Source organism: Globicephala melas, chromosome 6, assembly GCF_963455315.2.
Source record: "Globicephala melas chromosome 6, mGloMel1.2, whole genome shotgun sequence".
Classification (NCBI taxonomy): Eukaryota; Metazoa; Chordata; class Mammalia; order Artiodactyla; family Delphinidae; genus Globicephala; species Globicephala melas.
Window position 1 is genome coordinate 90,376,418 of NC_083319.1, and position 24,361 is coordinate 90,400,778.

Below are 24,361 nucleotides of genomic sequence, written 5' to 3' on the forward strand. Positions count from 1 at the left end.
GCTGCAATGAACATTTTGGTACATGACTCTTTTTGAATTATGGGTTTCTCAGGGTATATGCCCAGTAGTGGGATTACTGGGTCGTATGGTCTTTCTATTTGTATTTTTTTAAGGAACCACCATACTGTTCTCCATAGTGGCTGCATCAATTTACATTCCCACCAACAGTGCAAGAGGGTTCCCTTATCTCCACACCCTCTCCAGCATTTATTGTTTGTAGATTTTTTGATGATGGCCATTCTAACCACTGTGAGGTGATACCTCATTGTGGTTTTGATTTGCATTTCTTTAATGATTAGTGATGTTGAGCATCCCTTCATGTGTTAGTTGGCAATCTGTATCTTCTTTGGAGAAATGTCTGTTTAGGTCTTCCACCCATTTTTAGATTGGGTTGTTTGTTTTTTTGTTTGTTTTGTTTTGTTGTTTGTTTTTGCGGTATGCAGACCTCTCACTGTTGTGGCCTCTCCCGTTGCAGAGCACAGGCTCTGGACACGCAGGCTCAGCGGCCATGGCTCACGGGCCCAGCTGCTCCACGGCATGTGGGATCTTCTCGGACCGGGGCACGAACCCGTGTCCCCTGCATCGGCAGGCAGACTCTCAACCACTGCACCACCAGGGAAGCCGTGGGTTGTTTGTTTTTTTGATATTTGGCTGCATGAGCTGCTTGTATATTTTGGAGATTAATCCTTTGTCAGTTGCTTTGTTTGCAAATATTTTCTTCCATTCTGAGGGTTGTTTTTTCATCTTGTTTATGGTTTCCTTTGCTGTGCAAAAGCTTTTAAGTTTCCTTAGGCCCCATTTGTTTATTTTTGGTTTTATTTCCATTTCTCTAGGATGTGGGTCAAAAAGGATCTTGCTATGATTTATGCCATAAAGTGTTCTGCCTATGTTTTCCTCTAAGACTTTTAAAGTGACTGGCCTTAAATTTAGGTCTTTAATCCATTTTGAGTTTATTTTTGTGTATGGTGTTAGGAAGTGTTCTAATTCCATTCTTTTCCATGTAGCTGTCCAATTTCTAGCACCACTTATTAAAGAGACTGCCTTTACTCCATTGTATATTCTTGCCTCCTTTATCAAAGATAAGGTGACCATATGTGTGTGGGTTTATCTCTGGGCTTTCTATCCTGTTCCATTAATCTATCTTTCTGTTTTTGTGCCAGGACCATACTGCCTTGATTACTGTAGCTTTGTAGTATATAGTCTGAAGTCCAGGAACCTGATTCCTCCAGCTCCGTTTTTCTTTCTCAAGATTGCTTTGGCTATTCAGGGTCTTTTGTGTTTCCATACAAATGGTAAAATTTTTTGTTCTAGTTCTGTGAAAAATGCCATTGATAGTTTGATAGGGATTGCATTGAATCTGTAGATTGCTTTGGGTAGTATAGTCATTTTCACAGTGTTGATTCTTCCAATCTAAGAACATGGTATGTCTCTCCATCTGTATTGTCTTAGATTTCTTCCATCAGTGTCTTATAGCTTTCTGCATACAGGTCTTTTGCCTCCTTAGGTAGGTTTATTACTAGTTATTTTATTCTTTCTGTTGCAGTGGTAAATAGTGTTTCCTTAATTTCTCTTTCAGGTTTTTCATCGTTAGTGTATAGGAATGCAAGAGATTACTGTGCATTAATTTTGTATCCTGATACTTTACCAAATTCATTGATTAGCTCTAATAGTTCTCTGGTAGCATCTTTAGGATTCTCTATGTATACTATCATGTCATCTGCAAACAGTGACAGTTTTACTTCTTCTTTTCCAATTTGTATTCCTTTTATTTCTTTTTCTTCTCTGATTGCCATGGCTAGGACTTCCAAAACTATGTTAAATAATAGTAGTGAGAGTGCACAACCTTGTCTTGTTCCTGATTTTTGAGGAAATGGTTTCAGTTTTTCACCATTGAGAATGATGTTGGTTGTAGGTTTGTCATATATGGCCTTTTTTATGTTGAGGTAGGTTCCCTCTATGCCCACTTTCTGGAGAGTTTTTATCATAAATGGGTGTTGAATTTTGTCAGAAGCTTTTTCTGCATCTATTGAGATTGTCATATGGGTTTTGTGGGGTTTTTAAATTTATTTTATTTATTTTTTGGCTGCATTGGGTCTTAGTTGCTGCACGGGCTTTCTGTATCTGTGGCAAGCAGGGCCTTCTCTTCGTTGCGGTGCGTGGGCTTCTCATTGTGCTGGGTTCTCTTGTTGCAGAGCACAGGCCCTAGGCGCACGGGCTTCAGTAGTCGTAGCATGCGGGCTCAGTAGTTGTGGTGCACAGGCTTAGTTGCTCTGCTGCATGTGGGATCTTCCCAAGCCAGGGCTCAAATCCGTGTCCCCTGCATTGGCAGGAGGCTTCTTAACCACTGCGCCACCAAGGAAGCCCCTATCATATGGTTTTTCTCCTTCAATTTGTTAATATGGTGTATCACATTCATTGATTTGTCTATATTGAAGAATCCTTGCATTCCTGGTATAAACCACACTTGGACCATGGTGTATGATCCTTTTAATGTGTTGTTGGATTCTGTTTGCTAGTATTTTGTTGAGGATTTTTGTGTGTATGTTCATCAGTGATACTGGCCTGTAATTTTCTATTTTTGTGACATCTTTGTCAGGTTTTGTTATCAGGGTGATGGTGGCCTCGTAGAATGAATTTGGGAATGTTCCTCCCTCTGCTATATTTTGAAAGAGTTTAGAAGGATAGGTGTTAGCTCTTCTCTAAATGTTTGAGAGAATTCACCTGTGAATTCATCTGGTCCTAGGCTTTTGTTTGTTGGAAGATTTTAAATCACAGTTTCAATTTCAGTGCTTGTGATTGGTCTGTTCATAGTTTCTATTTCTTCCAGGTTCAGTCTTGGAAGGTTGTGCTTTTCTAAGAATTTGTCCATTTCTTCCAGATTGTCCGTTTTATTGGCATATTGTTGCTGGTAGTAGTCTCTCATGATCCTTTATATTTCTGCAGTGTCAGTTGTTACTTCTTTTTCATTTCCAATTCTATTGATTTGAGTCTTCTCCCATTTTTTCTTGATGCGTCTGGCCAGTGATTTATCACTTTCGTTTATCTTCTCAAAGAACCAGCTATTACTTCTATTGTCCTTTGCTATTGTGTCCTTCTTTTTTTTTTTTTCATTTATTTCTGCTCTGATCTTCATGATTTCTTTCCCTCTGCTAAGTTTAGGGGTTTTTTTGTTCTTCTTTCTCTAATTACATGTAATGTTAGGTTGTTTATTTTAGATTTTTCTTGTTTCTTGAGGTAGGATTGTATTGCTATAAACTTCCCTCTTAGAATTGCTTTTGCTGCATCCCATAGGTTTTGGGTCATCGTGTTTTCATTGTCATTTGTTTCTAGATATTTTTTGATTCCCTCTTTGATTTCTTCAGTGATCTCTTGTTTATTTAGTAGCGTATTGTTTAGTCTCCATGTGTTTGTATTTTTTATAGTTTTTTTCCTGTAATTGATATCTAGTCTCATAGCATTGTGGGCTGCAAAGATACTTGATACGATTTTAGTTTTCTTAAATTTACCAAGGCTTGATTTGTAACTCAAGATATGATCTACCCTGAATAATGTTCCATGAGCACTTGAGAAGAAAGTGTGTTGTGTTGTTTCTGGATGGAATGTCCTATAAATATCAATTAAGTCCATATTGTTTAATGTGTCATTTAAAGCTTGTGTTTCCTTATTTATTTTCATTTTGGATGATCTGTTCATTGGTGAAAGTGGGGTGTTAAAGTCCCCACTATTATTGTGTTACTGTCAATTTGTGTTAACATTTGCCTTATGTATTGAGGTGCTCCTAAGTTGGGTGCCTAAATATTTACAATTGTTATATCTTCTTCTTGGATTGGTCCCTTGATCGTTATGTAGTATCCTTCTTTCTCTCTTGTAATAGTTTTTATTTTAAAGTCTATTTTGTCTGATACGAGAACTGCTACTCCAGCTTTCTTTTGATTTCCATTTGCATGGAATATCTTTTTCCATCCCCTCACTTTCATTCTGTGTGTGTCCCTAGCTCTGAAGTGGGTCTCTTGTAGACAACATATATACAGGTCTTGTTTTTGTATCCATTCAGCCAGTCTGTGTCTTTTGGTTGGAGCACTGAATCCATTTACTTTTAAGGTAATTATCAATATATATATTCCTATTGCCATTTTCTTAATTGTTTGGGGTTTGTTTTGTAGGTCTTTTCCTTCTTTGTCTTTCCTGCCTAGAGAAGTTCCTTTAGCGTTTGTTGAAGCTCATTTGGTGCTGCTGAATTCTCTTAACTTTTGCCTGTGTGTAAAGTTTTAATTTCCCTGTCAAACCTGAATGAGATCCTTGCTGGGTATAGTAATCTTGGTTGTAGGTTTTTCCCTTTCATCACTTTAAATATGTCCTGCCACTCCCTTCTGGCTTGCAGAGTTTCTGCTGAAAGATCAGCTGTTAACCTTATGGGGATTCCCTTGTATGTTGTTTATTGCTTTTCCCTTGCTGCTTTTAATATTTTTTCTTTGTATTTGATTTTTGATAGTTTGATTAATATGTGTCTTGGCATGTTTCTCTTTGGATTTATCCTGTATGGGACTCTGCACTTCCTGGACCTGATTGACTATATCCTTTCCCATGTTAGGGAAGTTTTCAACTATAATCTCTTGACATATTTTCTCAGACCCTTTCTTTTTCTCTTCTTCTTCTGGGACCCCTATAATTCGAATGTTGGTGCGTTTAATGTTGTCCCAGAAATCTCTGAGATTGTCCTCAATTCTTTTCATTCTTTTTTCTTTATTCTGCTCTGCAGTAGTTATTTCCACTATTTTATCTTCCAGATCACTTATCTGTTCTTCTGCCTCAGTTATTCTGCTATTGATTCCTTCTAGAGTATTTTTAATTTCATTTATTGTGTTGTTCATGATTGTTTGTTTGCTCTTTAGTTCTTCTAGTTCCTTGTTAAACGTTTTTTGTATTTTCTCCATTTTATTTCTGAGATTTTGGATTATCTTTACTATCATTTACTCTGAATTCTTTTTTCAGGTAGACTGCCTATTTCCTCTTCATTTGTTTGATCTGGTGGGTTTTTTTTCCTTGCTCCTTCATCTACTGCATATTTGTCTTCTCACTTTGTTGAACTTACTGTGTTTGTGGTCTCCTTTTCACAGGCTGCAGGTTCGTAGCTCCTCTTATTTCTGGTTTCTACCCCTGGTGGGTGAGGTTGGTTCAGTAGCTTGTGTAGGCTTCCTGGTGGAGGGGAGTGGTGCCTGTACTCTGATGGGTTGGGCTGGATCTTGTCCTTCTGGTGGGCAGGGCCACGTCCAGTGTTGTGATTTGGGGTTTCTGTGAACTTAGTATGTATGACTTTAGGCAGCCTCTCTGCTAATGGGTGGGGTTGTGTTCCCCTCTTGCTAGCTGTTTGCCATGGGGCTTCCAGCACTGGAGCTTCCAGGCCATTGGGTGAAGCTGGGTCTTAGTGTTGAGACAGAGATCTCTGGGAGAGCTCTTGCTGATAGATATTACGTGGGGCTGGGAGGTCTCTGGTGGCCTAGTGTCCTGGACTCGGCTCTCCCCAATCAGAGGCTCAGGCACAACACCCAGCCAGAGCACCAAGACCCTGCCAGCCACACGGCTTGGAAGGAAAGGAAGAAAATTTAAAAAACGAACAGATAGAACCCCAAACCAAATGGTAAAAACAAACCTAAACAGACAAAATCACACAAAGGAACATACACATACTCACCAAAAGAGAAAAAGTGAAAAATATATTAAAAATTTAAAAATAATAATATAATTTTTTAAAAAAAGAAGAGAGCAACCAAACCAGTAAACAAATCCACCCATGATAACAAGCACTAAAAACTAAAGATAAACATAAAACCAAAAACAAATCAGATGCAGAAAGCAAACCCCAAGTCTGCAGTTGCTCCCTAGGTCCACCACCTCAGTGTTGGGAACATTTGTTGTCTATTTAGGTATTCCACAGATGCAGGGTTTATCAAGTTGATTGCAGGGATTTAATCCTCTGCTCCTGAGGATGCTCAGAGAAATTTCCCTGTTTTCTTCTTTGTTCGCACAGCTCCTGGGGTTCAGCTTTGGTTTTGGCCCTGCTTCTGCATGTAGACTCGCCTCAGGCACCTGTTCCCCACCCAGGCAGGAGGGAGTTAAAGCAGCAGCTGATTAGGGCTCTCTTGCTCACTCAGGCCAGGGAGAGGGAGGGGTACGGCAGTCATAATTGGAATGCGAGGCGAGCCTGCAGCGGCAGAGGCCAGCATGACATTGCAACATCCTGAGGCTCACCGAGTGTTCTCCCAGGGAAGTTGTCCCTGGATCACGGGACCCTGGCAGTGGCATGCTGCACAGGCTCCCCGAGGGATGTGGGTAGTGACCTGCACTTGCACACAGGATTCTTGGTGTCAGCAGCGGCAACATTAGCAGTTCATGCCCATCTCTGGGGTCCATGCTGATAACCGCAGCTTGCGCCTATCTCCAGAGCCCACTTAGATGGTGCTCTGCCTCTTGTGGGCACACACAGCAGGAATCCCCTCTCCTTGTGCACCCCAAAGACGATGGTCTTTTGCCTCTCCAGCAGGTCCAGACTCCCTCCCAGCTATCTGTGGCACACTAGCCCCCTTCAGGCTGTGTTCATGCAGCCAACCCCAGTCGTCTTCCTGGGGTCTGACCTCCAAAGCCCGAGCCTCAGCTCCCAGCCCCAACCTGCCCCAGCGGGTGAGCGGACAAGTGTCTCAGTTTGGTGAGTGCTGGTTCACACTGATCCTCTGTGTGGGAATCTCTCCACTTTGCCCTCTGCACTCCTGTTGCTGCGCTCTCCTCCATGGCTCCAAAGCTTCCCCCCACCCACTCACCCACCATCTCCACCAGTGAAGGGGCTTCCTAGTATGTGGAAACTTCTCCTCCTTCACAGCTGCCTCCCAGAGTTGTAGGTCCCATCCTATCCTTTTGTCTCTGTTTTTTCTTTTTTCTTTTGCCCTACCCATGTACGTGGGGATTTTCTTGCCTTTTGGGAAGTCTGAGGTCTTCTGCCAGCATTCAGTAAGTTTTCTGTAGGAGTTTTTCCACATGTAGATGTATTTTTGATGTATTTGTGGGGAGGAAGGTGATCTCCATGTCTTACTCCTCTGCCATCTTGAAGGTCTACCTGCATATAATCTTGATAGGACTTGATGAGATTAGCACTTCACTTCTGTTTTCCCAAGAACTTATAACCCCAGTCTAACCATGAGGAAAACATAAGACAAACCCAAATTGAGAGACATTCTACCAATACATGACTCTTCAAAACTCTCAAGGTCATCAAAAACAAGGAATGTGTGAGAAACTCACAGACAAGAGGATACAAATAAAGTATGGGGTTTAGTTAACAGTACTGTTTTATTGTTTGTTCAATAATTGCAAAAAATGTACCACGATAATGCAAGGTGTTAGTTAGCAATAGGATAGACTAGGTGTGGAGTATATGGAAACTCTGTACTATCTTTTCTATAAGTCTGAAACTATTCTAAAATAGAAAGTTTATTTTTAATAAGTGGAAGAACGTGAAATTTAAAATTATTTCTAATAGCATCAAAAAATATGAAATACTCAGGGATAAATTTGACCAAAGATGTGCAGTACCTATACCCTGAAAATTATAAAATATTGCTTAGAGATAATAAAGCCCATATAATTAAAAGAGATATGGTCATATTAGTCAGCTAGGGCTGTCATAACAAAATACCACAGACAGGGTGGCTTAAACAAGAGAAATTTATTTTCTCACTGTTTTGGAGGCTAGGAGTCCAATATCACCAAGTCTGCAGGTTTGATTTCTCCTGAGGGCTTTTACCTTCTCACTGTGTCCTCACATGACCTCTTTATGTGTGTGAACTCCTGGTGTCTTCTTGTCAGGACACTAGTCCTATTGGATTAGGCCCCCACCCCCATGACCTCATTTAACCTTAATTACCTTTATAAAGGCTCTATCCCCAAATACAGTCACATGGGCATTAGAACTTCAACATTTGAATTTTGAGGAAACAACTCAGTTTATAACAATTTTCATGGATCCAGCGACAGTATTGTTAAGCTGACAGTTCTCCCAAATTGATCTATAGATTCTATGTAATCCCAGTCAAAACCCCAGCAGGATTTTTTTTTATAACATTAACTAGCTAGTTTTATATTTTATATGGAAATGCAGAGGATTCAAGAACCAAATAAATTTTCAAAGAGAAGTACAAAGTTGGAGGATTTAATTAACCTGATTACACGATTTATGAAACTAATTAAGACTATGGAATTGGCATAAAGATAACAAATAGATCATTAGGGCAAAATAGAGAATCCAGAAATATACCCATACGTGTATTTTCTTTTTTTTTCTTTTTTTTTTTTTTTGCGGTACGCGGGCCTCTCACTGTTGTGGCTTCTCCCGTTGCGGAGCACAGGCTCCAGACGCACAGGTTCATTGGCCATGGCTCACGGGCCCAGCTGCTTCGCAGCACGTGGGATCTTCCCAGACCGGGGCACGAACCCGTGTCCCCTGCATCGGCAGGCGGACTCTCAACCACTGCGCCACCAGGGAAGCCCCATGCATTTATTTTCAATTGATTTTTGTTTGTTTTTTTTTTTTGATGATGCCAAGGACGTCAATGGGAAAAGGGTCATCTTTTCCCCAAAATGGTGCTGGAATAAGTGGATTGCCATAGACATACACACCCAGAACCTTGGCCTATACCTCTCCATAAACAAAAGGACTCAAAACTATCAAATATAAACATAAATACAATAAACATAAAATATGACAAAATATATTTTACCACAATAAATGTATATTTAACAGAACTAAATGTAAGAACTAAAATTATAGAACTTCTAGAAGAAAACAAGAAAATCTTAGTGACCTTGTATGGTAGGTAAAATAGTCCCCCAAAGATGCCCACATCTTAATCTCTGGAACCTATATATATGTTACATGCTAAAGATCTTTGCAGCTGTGATAAAGGTTATAGGCTTTAAGATTAAAGAGATTATCCTGGTTTATCTGAGTGGGCCCAATCTAATCACAGGAGCCTTTAAAAGCAGAGAACTTTCTCTGTCTGGAGGCAAGAGAAATTGGCAGAAGGGGAGGTAATAAATTCCAAACATGAGTATTTGCTCTACTGTTGCTGGCTCTGTGATGTCGGGACCCATGTGCAAGAACTGGAGAAGGGCCTCTAGGAGCTAAGGTCAACCCCAGATGACAGCAAGGAGACCTCAGTCCTACAACAGAAAGGAACTAGAAACTGCCAGGATCCTGACTGACCTTAGAAATGGATTCTTTCCAGAAGTTTCTGATAAGAGCCAAGCAAGTCAACACCTTCACTTTGGTCTTGGGCAAAGAAATCATCTAAATTCACCAGACTTCTGATTTACCAACTTATGTGGAACAATAAATTTGTGTTGTTTTAACCTGCTAAGTTTGTGATAATTTAATAGAGCATAATACACTCTGAGCTAGGCGAAGATTTCTTAAGTAGGTTACAAAAAGCAGAACTATAAAAGAAAATATAAGTAAATTGAACTTAGAAAATTAAAGACTTCACTTCTTCAAAAGATATTGTATAGATAATAAAAAGGCAACCAACAGACTGAGAGGAAATATTTGCAAAACATATCTGGCAAAGGACTTGTATCTAGAATATATAGGGAGCTCTTACATCTCAATGATAAGAGAAACCACCCAGTTTTTTTAATCTGGCAAAAGATTTGAACAGATGTTTCACCAAAGAAGGTATACAAATGGCAAATAAGCACATGAATGATGTTCAGCATCATTAGTCATTAGGGAAATGGAAATTAAAGCCACAATGAGAATCATTACACACCCACTAGAATGACTAAAAGTTAAAAGTCTGACCATATCATGTGTTGGCAAGGATGTGAGAGCACCTGGACCTCTCATAACCCTGCTGTTGGGAATATAAAACAAGACCATTAATTTGGAAAACAGTTTAGCAGTTTCTTAAAAAGTTAAGCATAGACTTCAGGTCCATACAAGAGCACAGACCTGTTTTTCTTGCTTCTCTGGATAAAAACAACTAAAAGCCATGGAAATAACTAAGCAGGCAACCAAAGGAGAATTCTGAAAAGTGTTAAGAGGGAGGTGAACTGGTTTGGAACGTCGTGACTGGAAAAACAAGACAAGTGGTAGGATGTCATAAAGTTCCCCACCCAACAAAAGACGGTGACCCAACCTAGCAACAAAAGAGAGCCCAGGTAGTTCATTCCTCCCACAGAGCAAACAGAAGTCCCTCAAACTACACCGGGTAAACCCAGTGCCATCAACAAGGGAGCTCTGCTAACAATAAGCAGTAAACAATAAGCCCCACTTCCTACCAGAGACCTGGCATTACAGGGGACAACCAGCAGGGGGCATCCTGCCATAAGCACCCAGACAAGGCAGCCTCTTGTCTTCATTGGCCTGAGACTCCCCTCTCCTGCCTAGAGACACCAGGGTGGCTAGGGTAACTGGTGTGTGGGAGAGGAGAGAGAGGACCAGGGGGTGGGGGAGAAGAAAGCCTCCCCATAACAAGCATGTGACCTCTAGTGCAAAGATAGGGGATATCCCCCAACAAACTCTGGGACAGAGAAGCCTCTTAGTTCCTTGAGGCCAGAAAACCCCTCATCCCGGGGAGAGACCCAGCATCCAAGCCTGGGAAGAATCCTCAGGCAGCACCAGCAGGGAGCCCCAGTGGCACTTAGTTAAAGCAGACCAAAATGGTACCACAAAGCTGCTAAAAGCTGCTAAAACTGTCAGTGGAACCACTATCCACAAAAGGAGGTTAAGACCTGCATACTAAACAGAGCAGGATACCTACCTGCTAAAATGAAAGATTAAATAGGAACCTAAGCCTCCTAACAATAGAAAATCACCCTTTACTTTAAGAACCAAAAAAATCACAATTCAAATGAGAAAAGAATCAACCGACACTAACACCAGTGTCTAGATCCAATCAATGAATTCAGTAAAGTTACAGGATTCAAAATTATCATACGGGGCTGCCCTGGTGGTGCAGTGGTTGAGAGTCCGCCTGCCAATGCAGGGGACACGGGTTCGTGCACCAGCCCAGGAGGATCCCACATGCCGCGGAGCGACTGGGCCCATGAGCCATGGCCACTGAGCCTGTGCGTCCGGAGCCTGTGCTCCGCAACGGGAGAGGCCACAACGGTGAGAGGCCCGCGTACCGCAAAAAAAAAAAAAAAAAAAAAAATTATCATACAAAAAATGGTAGCATTTCTGTACACTAATGATGAATTATATGAAAACGAAATAAAGAAAATGACCCTATTTACAATAGTATCAAAACCAATAAAATATTTAAGAATAAATTTAACCAAGGAGTTGAAAGAAATAAACTCATACTCCCTACTCAGTCTTCTGCAACACCATCCCAGTGAGTAGGGAGTGGGGATGATTGGGAATACTTCGTTATAACAAAGTACTTGAGGGTAGAAATCTGGACTTTGCTGGTGTGCTGGGATGCAGCCACAGTGTATTTTATGGTATTTTGCTGGAGTAGAGAGGTTATTCTCTAAAAGTTTTCTGTCTTGTTAGGCTTTTCTGGCCCTTTTGTTGCAGGAAGGGAGCCCCTTCCAGGGCCTGAGAGTGGGCTCTTGTCTAACACTCAGAAATGAATTGTCCGAAGAGACATACGTGCTGACAAAGCAAAACACTTTATTGGGAAGGGGCACCCAGGTGGAGAGCAGCAGGGTAAGGGAACCCAGGAGAACTGCCCTGCCACATGGCTCGTGGCTCACAGTCTTGGGATTTATGGTAATTGGGTTAGTTTCCAGGTTGTCTCTGGCCAATCATTGTGACTCAGGGTCATTCCTTGTGGCGTGTGCATCACTCAGCAAAGATGGATTCCAGTGAGAAGGATTCTGGGAGGTTGGTAGGACATATGGACTGGAATCTCCTCTCTCCTTTTGACCTTTCCTGAATTCTTCTGGTTGGTGGTAGCTTGTTAGTTCCTCATTCCTTACCAGGATCTCCTGTTGTAAGATAACTCATGCAAGTGGTTACTATGGTGCTTGGCCAGGGTGGGCGGTTTCAGTCAGTGGTTCCCCTAACATTTTCTTTTTTTAACATCTTTATTGGATGCTTTACAATGGTGTGTTAGTTTCTCCTTTATAACAAAGGGAAACAGTTATACATATATATATATCCACATATCTCTTCCCTCTTACGTCTCCCTCCCTCCCACCCTCCCTATCCCACCGCTCTAGGTGGTCACAAAGCACCGAGCTGATCTCCCTGTGCTATGCGGCTGCTTCCTACTAGCTATCTGTTTTACATTTGACAGTGTATATATGTCCATGCCACTCTCTCACTTTGTCCCAACTTACCCTTCCCCCTCCCCGTATCCTCAAGCCCATTCTCTACTAGGCCTGCTTCTTTATTCCCATCTTGCCCCTAGGTCCTTCATGACCATTTTTTGTTTGTTTTTTAGATTCCATATATACGTGTTAGCATACGGTATTTGTTTTTCTCTTTCTGACTTACTTCACTCTGTATGACAGACTCTAGATCCATCCACCTCACGACAAATAACTCAATTTAGTTTCTTTTTATGGCTGAGTAATATTCCATTGTATATATGTGCCACATCTTCTTTATCCATTCATCCGATGATGGACACTTAGGTTGCTTCCATGTCCTGGCTATTGCAAATAGTGCTGCAATGAACATTGTGGTACATGACTCTTTTTTAATTATGCTTTTCTCAGGGTATATGCCCAGTAGTGGGATTGCTGAGTCATATGGTAGTTCTATTTTTAGTTTTTTAAGGGACATCCATACTGTTCTCCATAGTGGCTGTATCAATTTACATTCCCACCAACAGTGCAAGAGGGTTCCCTTTTCTCCACACCCTCTCCAGCATTTATTGTTTGTAGATTTTTTTATTATGGCCATTCTGACTGGTGTGAGATGATATCTCATTGTAGTTTTGATTTGCATTTCTCTAATGATTAATGATGTTGAGCATTCTTTCATGTGTTTGTTGGCAATCTGTATATCTTCTTTGGAGAAATGTCTATTTAGGTCTTCTGCCCATTTTTGGATTGGGTTGTTTGTTTTTCTGCTATTGAGCTGCATGAGTTGCTTGTAAATTTTACAGATTAATCCTTTGTCAAGTAGCTTCATTTGCAAATATTTACTCCCATTCTGAGGGTTGTCTTTTTGTCTTGTTTATGGTTCCCTTTGCTGTGCAAAAGCTTTTAAGTTTCATTCGGTCCCATTTGTTTATTTTTGTTTTTATTTCCATTTCTCTAGGAGGTGGGTCAAAAAGGATCTTTCTGTGATTTATGTCATAGAGTGTTCTGCCTATGTTTTCCTCTAAGAGTTTGATAGTTTCTGGCCTTACATTTAGATCTTTAATCCACTTTGAGTTTATTTTTGTGTATGGTGTTAGAGAGTGTTCTAATTTCATTCTTTTATATGTAGCTGTCCAGTTTTCCCAGCACCACTTTTTGAAGAGGCTGTCTTTTCTCCACTCTGTTCTTGCCTCCTTTGTCAAAGATAAGGTGACCATATGTGCATGGGTTTATCACTGGGCTTTCTATCCTGTTCCATTGATCTATATTTCTGTTTTTGTGCCAGTACCATACTGTCTTGATTACTGTAGCTTTGTAGTATAGTCTGAAGTCAGGGAGCCTGAATCCTCCAGCTCCGTTTTTCTTTCTCAACATTGCTTTGGCTATTCAGGGTCTTTTGTGTTTCCATACAAATTGTGTAATTTTTTGTTCTAGTTCTGTGAAAAATGCCAGTGGTAGCTTGATAGGGATTGCATTGAATCTGTAGATTGCTTTGGGTAGTAGAGTCATTTTCACAATATTGAATCTTCCAATCCAAGAACATGAAATATCTCTCCATCTGTCTGTGTCATTTTTAATTTCTTTCAACAGTGTCTTATAGTTGTCTGCATACAGGTCTTTTGTCTCCCTAGGTAGGTTTATTCCTAGGTATTTTATTCTTTTTGTTGCAATGGTAAATGGGAGTGTTTCTTTCATTTCACTTTCAGATTTTTCATCATTAGTGTACAGGAATGCAAGAGATTTCTGTGCATTAATTTTATATCTTGCTACTTTACCAGATTCATTGATTAACTCTAGTAGTTTTCTGGTAGCATCTTTAGGATTCTCTATGTATAGTATCATGTCATCTTCAAACAGTGACAGCTTTACTTCTTCTTTTCCGATTTGGATTCCTTTTATTTCTTTTCCTTCTCAGATTGCTGTGGCTAAAACTTCCAAAACTATGTTGAATAATAGTGGTGAGAGTGGGAAACCTTGTTTTGTTCCTGATCTTAGTGGAAATGGTTTCAGTTTCTCACCATTGAGTATGATGTTGGCTGTGAGTTTGTCATATATGGCCTTTGTTATGTTGAGGTAAGTTCCCTCTATGCCTACTTTCTGGAGGGTTTTTGTCATAAATGGGTGTCGAATTTTGTTGAAAGCTTTCTCTGCTTCTATTGAGTTAATCTTGTGATTTTTCTCCTTCAATTTGTTAATATGGTTTATCACATTGATTTGCATATATTGAAGAATCTTTGCATTCCTGGGTTAAGCCCCACTTGATAATGGTATATGATCCTTTTAATGTGCTCTTGGATTCTGTTTGCCAGTATTTTTTAGAGGATTTTTGCATCTATGTTCATCAGTGATATTGGCCTGTAGTTTTCTCTCTTTGTGACATCTTTGGTTTTGGTATCAGGGTGATGGTGGCCTCGTAGAATGAGTTTGGGAGTGTTCCTCCCTCTGCTATATTTTGGAAGAGTTTGAGAAGGATAGGTGTTAGCTTTTCTCTAAATGTTTGATAGAATTCGCCTGTGAAGCCATCTGGTCCTGGGCTTTTGTTTGTTACAAGATTTTTAATCACAGTTTCAATTTCAGTGCTTGTGATTGGTCTCTTCATATTTTCTATTTCTTCCTGACTCAGTCTTGGCAGGTTGCGCATTTCTAAGAAGTTGTGCCTTTCTTCCAGGTTGTCCATTTTTTGGCCTATAGTTGCTGGTAGTAGTCTCTCATGATCCTTTGTATTTCTGCAGTGTCAGTTGTTACTTCTCCATTTTCATTTCTAATTCTACAGATTTGAGTCTTCTCCCTTTTTTTTTTGATGAGTCTGGCTAATGGTTTATCAATTTTGTTTATCTTCTCAAAGAACCAGCTTTTAGTTTTATTGATCTTTGCTATCGTTTCCTTCATTTCTTTTTCATTTATTTCTGATCTAATATTTATGATTTCTTTCCTTCTGCTATGTTTGAGGTTTTTTTGTTCTTCTTTCTCTAATTGCTTTAGGTGTAAGGTTAAGGTTTTTTTTTGAGATTTTTCTTGTTTCTTGAGGTAGAAATGTATTGCTATAGACTTCCCTCTTAGAACTGCTTTTTCTGCACCCCATAGGTTTTGGGTCATCGTGTTTTCATTGTCATTTGTTTCTAGATATTTTTTTATTTCCTTCTTGATTTCTTCACTGATATCTTGGCTATTTAGTAGTGTATTGTTTAGCCTCCATGTGTATGTATTTTTTACAGATCTTTTTCCTGGAATTGATATCTAGTCTCATAGTATTGTGGTCAGAAAAGATACTTGATATGATTTTAATTTTCTTAAATTTACCAAGGCTTGATTTGTGACCCAAGATATGATCTATCCTGGAGAATGTTCCATGAGCACTTGAGAAGAAAGTGTATTCTGTTGTTTTTGGATGGAATGTCCTATAAATATCAATTAAGTCCATCTTGTTTAATGTATCATTTAAAGCTTGTGTTTCCTTTTTTATTTTCATTTTGGGTGATCTGTCCGTTGGAGAGCGTGGGGTGTTAAAGTCCACTACTAATGATTGTGTTACTGTTGATTTCCCCTTTTATGGCTGTTAGTATTTGCCTTATGTATTGATGTGCTTCTATGTTGGGTACATAAATATTTACAATTGTTTTATCTTTTTCTTGGATTGATCCCTTGATCATTATGTAGTGTCCTTCTTTGTCTCTTGTAATAGTCTTTGTTTTAATGTCTATTTTGTCTGTTATGAGAATTGCTGCTCCAGCTTTCTTTTGATATCCATGCATGGAATATATTTTTCCTTCCCCTCACCTTCAGTCTGTATGTGTCCGTACGCATGAAGTGGGTCTCTTGTAGACAGCATATATACAGGTCTTGTTTTTGTATCCATGCAGCCATTCTATTTCTTTTGGTTGGAGCATTTAATCCATTTACATTTATGGTAATTATCAATATGTATGTTCCTATTACCATTTTCTTAATTGTTTTTGGTTTGTTATTGTAGGTCTTTTACTTCTCTTGTGTTTCCTGCCTAGAGAAGTTCCTTTAGCAGTTGTTGTAAAGCTGATTTGGTGGTGCTGAATTCTCTTAGCTTTTGCTTGTCTGTAAAGGTTTTAATTTCTCCATCAAATCTGAATGAGATCTTTGCTTGGTAGAATAATCTTGGTTGTAGGTTTTTCCCTTTCATCACTTTAAATATGTCCTGCCACTCCCTTCTGGCTTGCAGAGTTTCTGCTGAAAGATCAGCTGTTAACCTTATGGGGATTCCCTTGTGTGTTATTTGTTGTTTTTCCCTTGCTGCTTTTAATATTTTTTCTTTGTATTTAATTTTTGATAATTTGATTAATATGTGTCTTGGCATGTTTCTCCTTGGATTTATCCTGTGTGGGACTCTCTGTGCTTCCTGGAGGTGATTAACTATTTCCTTTCCCATATTAGGCAAGTTTTCAACTGTAATCTCTTCATATATTTTCACAGTCCCTTTCTTTTGCTCTTCATCTTCTGGGACCCCTGTAATTCGAATGTTGGTACATTTAATGTTGTCCCAGAGGTCTCTCAGACTGTCCTCAATTCTTTTCTTTTTTTTTCTTTATTCTGCTCTGCAGTAGTTATTTCCACTATTTTATTTTCCAGGTCACTTTTCTGTTCTTCTGCCTCAGTTATTCTGCTATTGATCCCTTGTAGGGAATTTTTAATTTCATTTATTGTGTTGTTCATCACTGTTTGTTTGCTCTTTAGTTCTCTTAGGTCCTTGTTACATGTTTCTTGTCTTTTCTCCATTCTATTTCCAAGATTTTGGGTCATCTTTACTATCATTATTCTGAATTCTTCTTCAGGTAGACTGCCTATTTCCTCTTAATTTGTTAGGTCTGGTGGGTTTTTACCTTGCTCCTTCATCTGCTATGTGTTTTTCTGTCTTCTCATTTTACTTAACTTACTGTGTTTGGGGTCTCCTTTTCACAGGCTGCAGGTTCGTAGTTCCTGTTGTTTTTGGTGTCTATCCCCAGTGGCTAAGGTTTGTTTAGTGGGTTGTGCAGGCTTCCTGGTGGAGTGGATTTGTGCCTGTGTTCTGGTGGATGAGGCTCGATCTTGTCTTTCTGGTGGGCAGCTCCATGTCTGGTGGTGTGTTTTGGGGTGTCTGTGGCCTTATTATGATTTTAGGCTGCCTCTCTGCTAATGGGTGGGGTTGTGTTCCTGTTTTGCTAGTTGTTTGGCATAGGGTGTCCAGCACTGGAGCTTGCTGGTTGTTCAGTGGAGCTGGGTCTTGGCATTGACATGGAGATCTCTGGGAGATTTTTGCTGTTTGATATTACGTGGAGCTGGGAGGTCTCTTGTGGACCAGTGTCCTGAAATTGGCTCTCCCACCTCAGAGGCACAGCCCTGACGCCTGACTGGAGCACCAAGAGCCTGTCATCCACATATCTCAGAATCAAAGGGAGAAATAAAAAAGAAAGAAAGAAAGAAGAAGATCAAATAAAGTGATTAAAATAAAAATTTAAAAATAATTATTGAAAAATATTTTTAAAGTAATTAAAACAGAAAGAAAGAAGAGAGCAACCAAACCAAAAAACAAATCCACCAATGATAACAAGCGCTAAAAAGTATACTAAAAAAACAAAAACACTGATAGACAGAACCCTAGGACAAATAGTAAAAGCAAAGCTATACAGACAAAATCACACACAGAATCATACACATACACACTCACATAAAGAGAAAAAGGGAAATATATATATATATCGTTGCTCCCACAGTCCACTTCCTCAATTTGGGATGATTCGTTGTCTATTCAGTTATTCCACAGATGTAGGGTACATCAAGTTGACTGTGGAGATTTAATCCACTGCTCCTGAGGCTGCTGGGAGAGATTTCCCTTTCTCTTCTTTGTTCGCACAGCTCCCGGTGTTCAGCTTTGGATTTGGCCCCGCCTCTGCACGTAGGTCGCCTGAGGGTTCGCTCAGATAGGACGGAGTTAAAGGAGCAGCTGATTCAGGGGCTCTGGCTCACTCAGGCGGTGGGGAGGGAGGGGCAAGCCTACGGTGGCAGAGCCGGGCGTGACATTGCAACAGCCTGAGGCACGCCGCGTGTTCTCCTGGGGCAGTTGTGCCTGGATCACGGCACCCTGGCAGTGGCGGGCTGCACAGGCTCTCGAAGGGGAGGTGTGGATAGTGACCTATGCTCGCACACAGGCTTTTTGGTGGCGGCAGCAGCAGCCTTAGCATCTCATGCCCATCTCTGGGGTCCGCGCTGATAGCCACAGCTCGCACCCGTCTCTGGAGCTCCTTTAAATGGCCCTCTCCTCGCGTACCAGGGAACAAAGAGGCTAGAAAAATTCTCTTGCCTCTTCGGCAGTTCCAGACTTTTTCCCAGACTCCCTTCCGGCTAGCTGTGGTGCACTTGCCCCCTTCAGGCTGTTTCATCCAGCCAACTCCAGTCCTCTCCCTGGGGTCTGAGCTCTGAAGCCTGAAGCCCAAGCCTCAGCTCCCAGCCCCCACCCGCCCCAGCAGGCAAGCAGACAACCTCTTGGGCTGGTGAGTGCTGGTCGGCACCGATCCTCTCTGCAGGAATCTCTACGCTTTGCCCTCTGCACCCCTGTTGCTGTGCTCTCCTCCGTGGCTCTGAAGTCTCTCCCCTCCGCCACCCGCAGTCTCCACCCGTGAAGGGGCTTCTAGTGTGTGGAAACCTTTCCTCCTTCACAGCTCCCTCCCACTGGTGCAGGTCCCGTCCCTATCCTTTTATCTCTGTTTATTCTTTTTTCTTTTGCCCTACCCAGGTGCGTGGGGAGTTCTTGCCTTTTGGGAGGTCTCCTGTCTTCTGCCAGCATTCAATAGGTGTTCTTTAGGAGTTGTTCCACATGTAGATGTATTTCTGATGTATTTGTGGGGAGGAAGGTGATCTCCACGTCTTACTCTTCCGCCATCTTGAAGCTCCCCCTAGCATTTTGACTAGAGATTTGGGGGGGCTTTTTTTTTTTTTGTCTGCACCCTGTCGCATTCCTGAATTGTTGGCTTCTTCAGCTCTAAGTCTAGGATATACAAGGCAAAAAGAAAACCCAAAGAACTGACCAGCATTTTGTTCCTTGGGTCCTGTGATATTGTGATTTATAATGAACATATATTTAGTCTTTGTCCCTATTTCTGGCACAGAGCTCCTAAAATCCTTGTAATTTCCTGTAATGAAAGATAAAGGTGTCTCTTGTTATGTTTGGACAATGGCTAAGGATGAGGACTGGTTGCCAGGAGAACCAACCATGTGATTAGAGGGTTGGAATTTTCAGTCCCACCCCTACCTCCCCAACTTCCAGGGAGTGGAGAGGGGCTGGAGATTGAGTTCAATCACCAGTGGCCAGTGATTTAATCAATCATGCCCATGTAACGAGGCCTCCATAACAGCCCAAAGGGCAAGGTTCAGAGAGCTTCTGGGATGGTGAACACTCGGAGATATGGGGAGAGTGGCACACCTAGAGAGGGCATGGAGGCTCCTTATTTGTCCCCCATACCTTGCCCTATGCATCTTTTCCATCTGGCTGTTCCTGAATTATATCCTTTTATAATAACCTGGTAATCCAATAAATAAAATGTTTCTCTTGAATTCTGTGAGCAGCTCTAGCAAATTTATCAAACCCAAGGAAGGGGTCATTGGAATCTATATCCTATCAGAAGCCCAGGTGACAACTTGAACTTGAGATTGGCATCTGAAGTGAAGGGATCAGTCTTGTGGATCTGAGCCATTAACATGTGGAATCTAGTGCTATCTCCAGGTAAACAGTGTCAGAATTGAGTTGAATTGTAGGACACCCAGCTGGTGTCCAAGAATTCCATGATGGGGGACTTCCCTGGTGGCCCAGTGGTTAAGAATCCGCCTGCCGTGCAGGGGACATGGGTTCAAGCCCTGGTCCGGGAAGATCCCACATGCTACAGAGCAACTGAACCCGTGCACCACAACTGCTAAGCCTGCATTCTGGAGCCCGCAAGCCACGACTACTGAGCCCACATGCTGCAACTACTGAAGCCTGCGTGCCTAGAGCCCGTACTCTGCATCAAGAGAAGCCACCACAGTGAGAAGCCCACACACTGCAACGAAGAGTAGCTCCTGCTCGCCAACTAGAGAAAGCCCGCACGCAGCAATGAAGACCCAACGCAGCCCAAAATTAATTAATTAATTACCAAAAAAAACCCACGAATTGCATGATGGTGTGGGGAAACCCCACCTCCCACACACTGAAAGTAAGTGCAGACTCCTTAGGTCCCAAGAACCGTTGTCTTTCTGCCTTCTTCTCTCCACATTTCAGAGCCTTCTTATGTTTGATTTATTTGTAATTTCCAGGGATTTAGTTGTACTTAGAGGAATGAACAGGGAAAAAGTGCATCTACTCCATCTTTCCAGAAAACTAGAATTGTTCTGAGAATTATGTGAGGCAGTGATTCTCAACTAGAGGTGATAATGCCCCCCAGGGAAGGGAGCATTTGGCAGTCTGGAGACTTTTTTGGTTGTCACAACTGGTCGGTGGGGGTGCTGCTCACATCTAAGTGAGTAGAGGCTAGGGATGCTGCTAAACATCCTACAGTGCACAGGATGGCTCCCACAACAAAGAATTATCTAGCCCCAAATATTAATAGTACCAAGTTTTAGAAGCCCTGCTGTGACTTTGTGAAAGGACATTGTGAACTACTAGACACCATTTATCATTACCATCATGAGAGACAAACATGTTTATGTGCATTTGAGCAAGCTGCCTCCACAGATCAAAGGTTTTTTCCCTGTTGTTTTACATCAGTATATGACAAGAATCTGGACATTTAAAGCTTCTACGCTATAGGCTAAGAGATTTTAAGCTTCTATACTGTAAGCAGAGAGCACCAAACACAGCACACTGCACACACTAGGCAGTTTATAAATGCCTACTATCCAGCACACAACAGAGCTTTTCAATCTAGAGAGGTCTGTGGATCTTCCAAAGAGCAAACCTTAAGGAGAATAAGAAGATGACATTAATGTAAGCTTCCAAGCAGGTACATTAAAAATGAATATTCTAAATACAGGTATCAGGCATCAGCAACATTTTCCCGTTGCTGGCCTGAGGAGGATTCAAAGGAAAGAAAGATCCAGGTGGCAGATACCAAACTACTAATGAAGCTCAGGTTTCCATTTTAAATGCCTCTGTCTCCCAACTCCAAATGTTGTTCCTAATAACCTTAATAATCTCTTTACACTATCAAGGATAAGTATCAAGGGGTCTGTGGAGGGCAGTAAAAGCGGATAAGAGTAGAAGATAATGGGGTGAAGTTGGGAATATAGAAATCATATCACAAATTTGTAGCATAGGCAAGAGAAGTGGAAATTTCAGTGCCTGACAAAACCAAAAAACTACAAATCAGGGTTAGACAGCCACCTTGGGAACACAACTCAGATGGGTGGAGGATGGATGGATGGATGGGACAGTTTATCCAGCCTAGACCTGACTCTACTGATATTAAACCAAAAATGCTCAATTAACTTCTCAGATATCTTCATTTTCTTGCATGACATATTAAGGACTTACTACTTACCAAAACCTTTCTTCCCTTCTTGAGCTGGCAAGTATCAATTTATGTCTTCTGTATTTCAGGAAGTACCCTTTCTTCCCTTCTTGAGCTGGTAAGTATCAATTTATGTCTTCTATATTTTAGGAAGTATCCCCACATTCTAAAGTACTAGTGTTAAATAGTCTGTTTTCCTTACATGTACACACACACAGGGAGACAGCCCAGTCCACTGGCTTTGGAGTACCTGGGTTTAAATTTATGGGTTCAAATTCAGCTCCTTGCCAGGTATCTGACCAAAGGTTGTTATTTATAACTCTCTCAGTGCTTGATTACCCTCTTTTTTTTGTTTTGTTTTGTTTTTTTTGGCTACACCATGTGGCTTACAGAAACTTAGTTCCCCAACCAGGGATTGAACCCTGGCGCCACGGCGGTGAAAACACCGAGTCCTAACGCCTGGACAGCCAGGGAATTCCTGCTTACCCTCATTTTCTAATAGCAAGAATATTGTAAGGAATAAATGAAAAATGTCTGCTAAAGTTTCTACCACAGTTCCTAGCATTTTGATCCATGAAGGATAACTGTTGGTATAATAATATTTATATTATATATAATGTATTAATATAAAATATTATTATTGGCCTTCCACACCCTTCTCAATCTCTTCAACTGACAAGCACTCACCTAACCACTCTGTCTTTATCCATTCCTGTTGGCATATTTTCTAGCTTCCACTTCTGTGCCAATGAGATCTACATTCAGAATTCCAAGTCTGAAGTATCCTGGCTTTATACCTGTGTAGGATAATCTTTATTTGGTTTCTATATCAGTCAACAATTGCCACACTAATCCTGTATAATGAAACACCCCAAAACTCAGTAGCTTAACAGAACCATCATTTATTCTCATTCTTAAGTCTATAGGTTGGCTGGGAGTCAGCTGGTCCAGGCTCGACTGGATCCAAGCGCAAATTACATATAGGTCTTTTCCACATGTCTCTCTCATCCTCCCTAGACCACAGGGCTACCCAAGACAATTTCTTATCATAGTGATGACAGAAGCTTCTGAAGGGGCAGTAGAAACACATGACTGTTAAGCTTAGTCTCAGGGCTGGTACACTGTCACTTGTGCCTACCTCATTGGCAAGAGCAAGTCATATGACTATGCCCAACATCAGTGGGGCAGAGAAATAGACTGTAGCTTCAGTGGAAGCATATGGAAAGTCACACAGCAAAGAGCAGAGATATGGAGAGGGTTGAAGAATTGGCAACAATAATGCAATTGAGCATAGTTTCCTATACTCCTCTTGCTGATCCTCAATTTCTTGTTGGCCCATTATGTGCCTCAGCCTCACACTTCAGAGCCCAGGCTTGAGTAACATTGTTTTCTTTCCTGCATCAGAGTGATTGACCAGAACCCATTGTTCATTTACCAAACAATAAACAAGGCATAATGGGGGAAACAATCATGTGTGAAGCCTGGTTCCTGCTCTCAAGGTATTCCCAGACTGGTGTAGAAGGTAGAACAAAAGAATAAATAATTCTACTAGAAAGCAGAATGTGGGGGGCACCCTAAAATATAAATGTGATAAATTTACCATATGACCCCACAATTCCACTCCTAGGTATCTGTATGCAGTAAATGAAAATGTCTACCCACAAAAAAAACTTGTACATGAACGTTTACAGTATTATTATTTATAAATGTCAGTAAGTGAAAACAACACAAATGTTCATTAACTAATGAATGGACAAGGAAAATGTGGTATATTCATACAATGGAATATTATTTGGTAATTAAAAAGAATGATGTACTGGTACATGCTAAAGCATGGATGAATCTCAAAAACATTATGATAAGTGAAAGAAGCCAGACACAGAAGACCCCACATATTGTACAACTGCATTTGTATGAAAAGTCCAGACATCAAATCAATTGAGACAGAAAGTAGATTAGTTGTTGTCAGGGCCTGCAAGTGGGCAAGGGGATCTTGTTGGGCTTATCGAAATGTTCTAAAACTGAATTGTGGTAATGGCTGCACAATTTGTTATAGTTACTAAAATTCATTGAATTGGGTGAATTGAAATGGGTGAATTTTGGGCTTCCCTGGTGGTGCAGTGGTTGAGAGTCCGCCTGCCGATGCAGGGGACGCAGGTTCGTGCCCCTGTCCGGGAGGATCCCACATGCCGCGGAGCGGCTGGGCCCATGAGCCATGGCCGCTGAGCCTGCGCGTCCGGAGCCTGTGCTCTGCAGCGGGAGAGGCCACAGCAGTGAGAGGCCCGCGTACCGCCAAAAAAAAAAAAAAAAAAGAAAGAAAGAAATGGGTGAATTTCATGACATAAATATTACCTCAAAAAAGTTGTTTTTTTTAAAAGAAAAATTTGTGCAGCCAATGTACAATGGCAACTATTAGATGTCTTAGGAAGTTAAATGTTACTACATATGTTGGCTTTTGTGATTTTTTAAAATGTTTAACTTGTGGTTTTCTAAATATTTCAATTTTGTACCTATTTCTGGATTCTTGAAAGATGGACCCCAAATGATATATGCTTCAGATTTTAAAAACC

At 41.0% G+C, this 24,361-nt stretch overlaps 1 long non-coding RNA gene across 1 annotated transcript; it reads left to right on the top strand.

Moving 5' to 3' along the window:
* Window positions 1-16,334: 16,334 nt before the first annotated feature.
* On the top strand, window positions 16,335-24,117 carry LOC132597504 (uncharacterized). Its single transcript, XR_009564378.1, has 2 exons — window positions 16,335-20,498; window positions 21,881-24,117. It is a non-coding gene; the product is annotated as an uncharacterized lncRNA (long non-coding RNA).
* The last annotated feature ends 244 nt before the right edge of the window (window positions 24,118-24,361 follow it).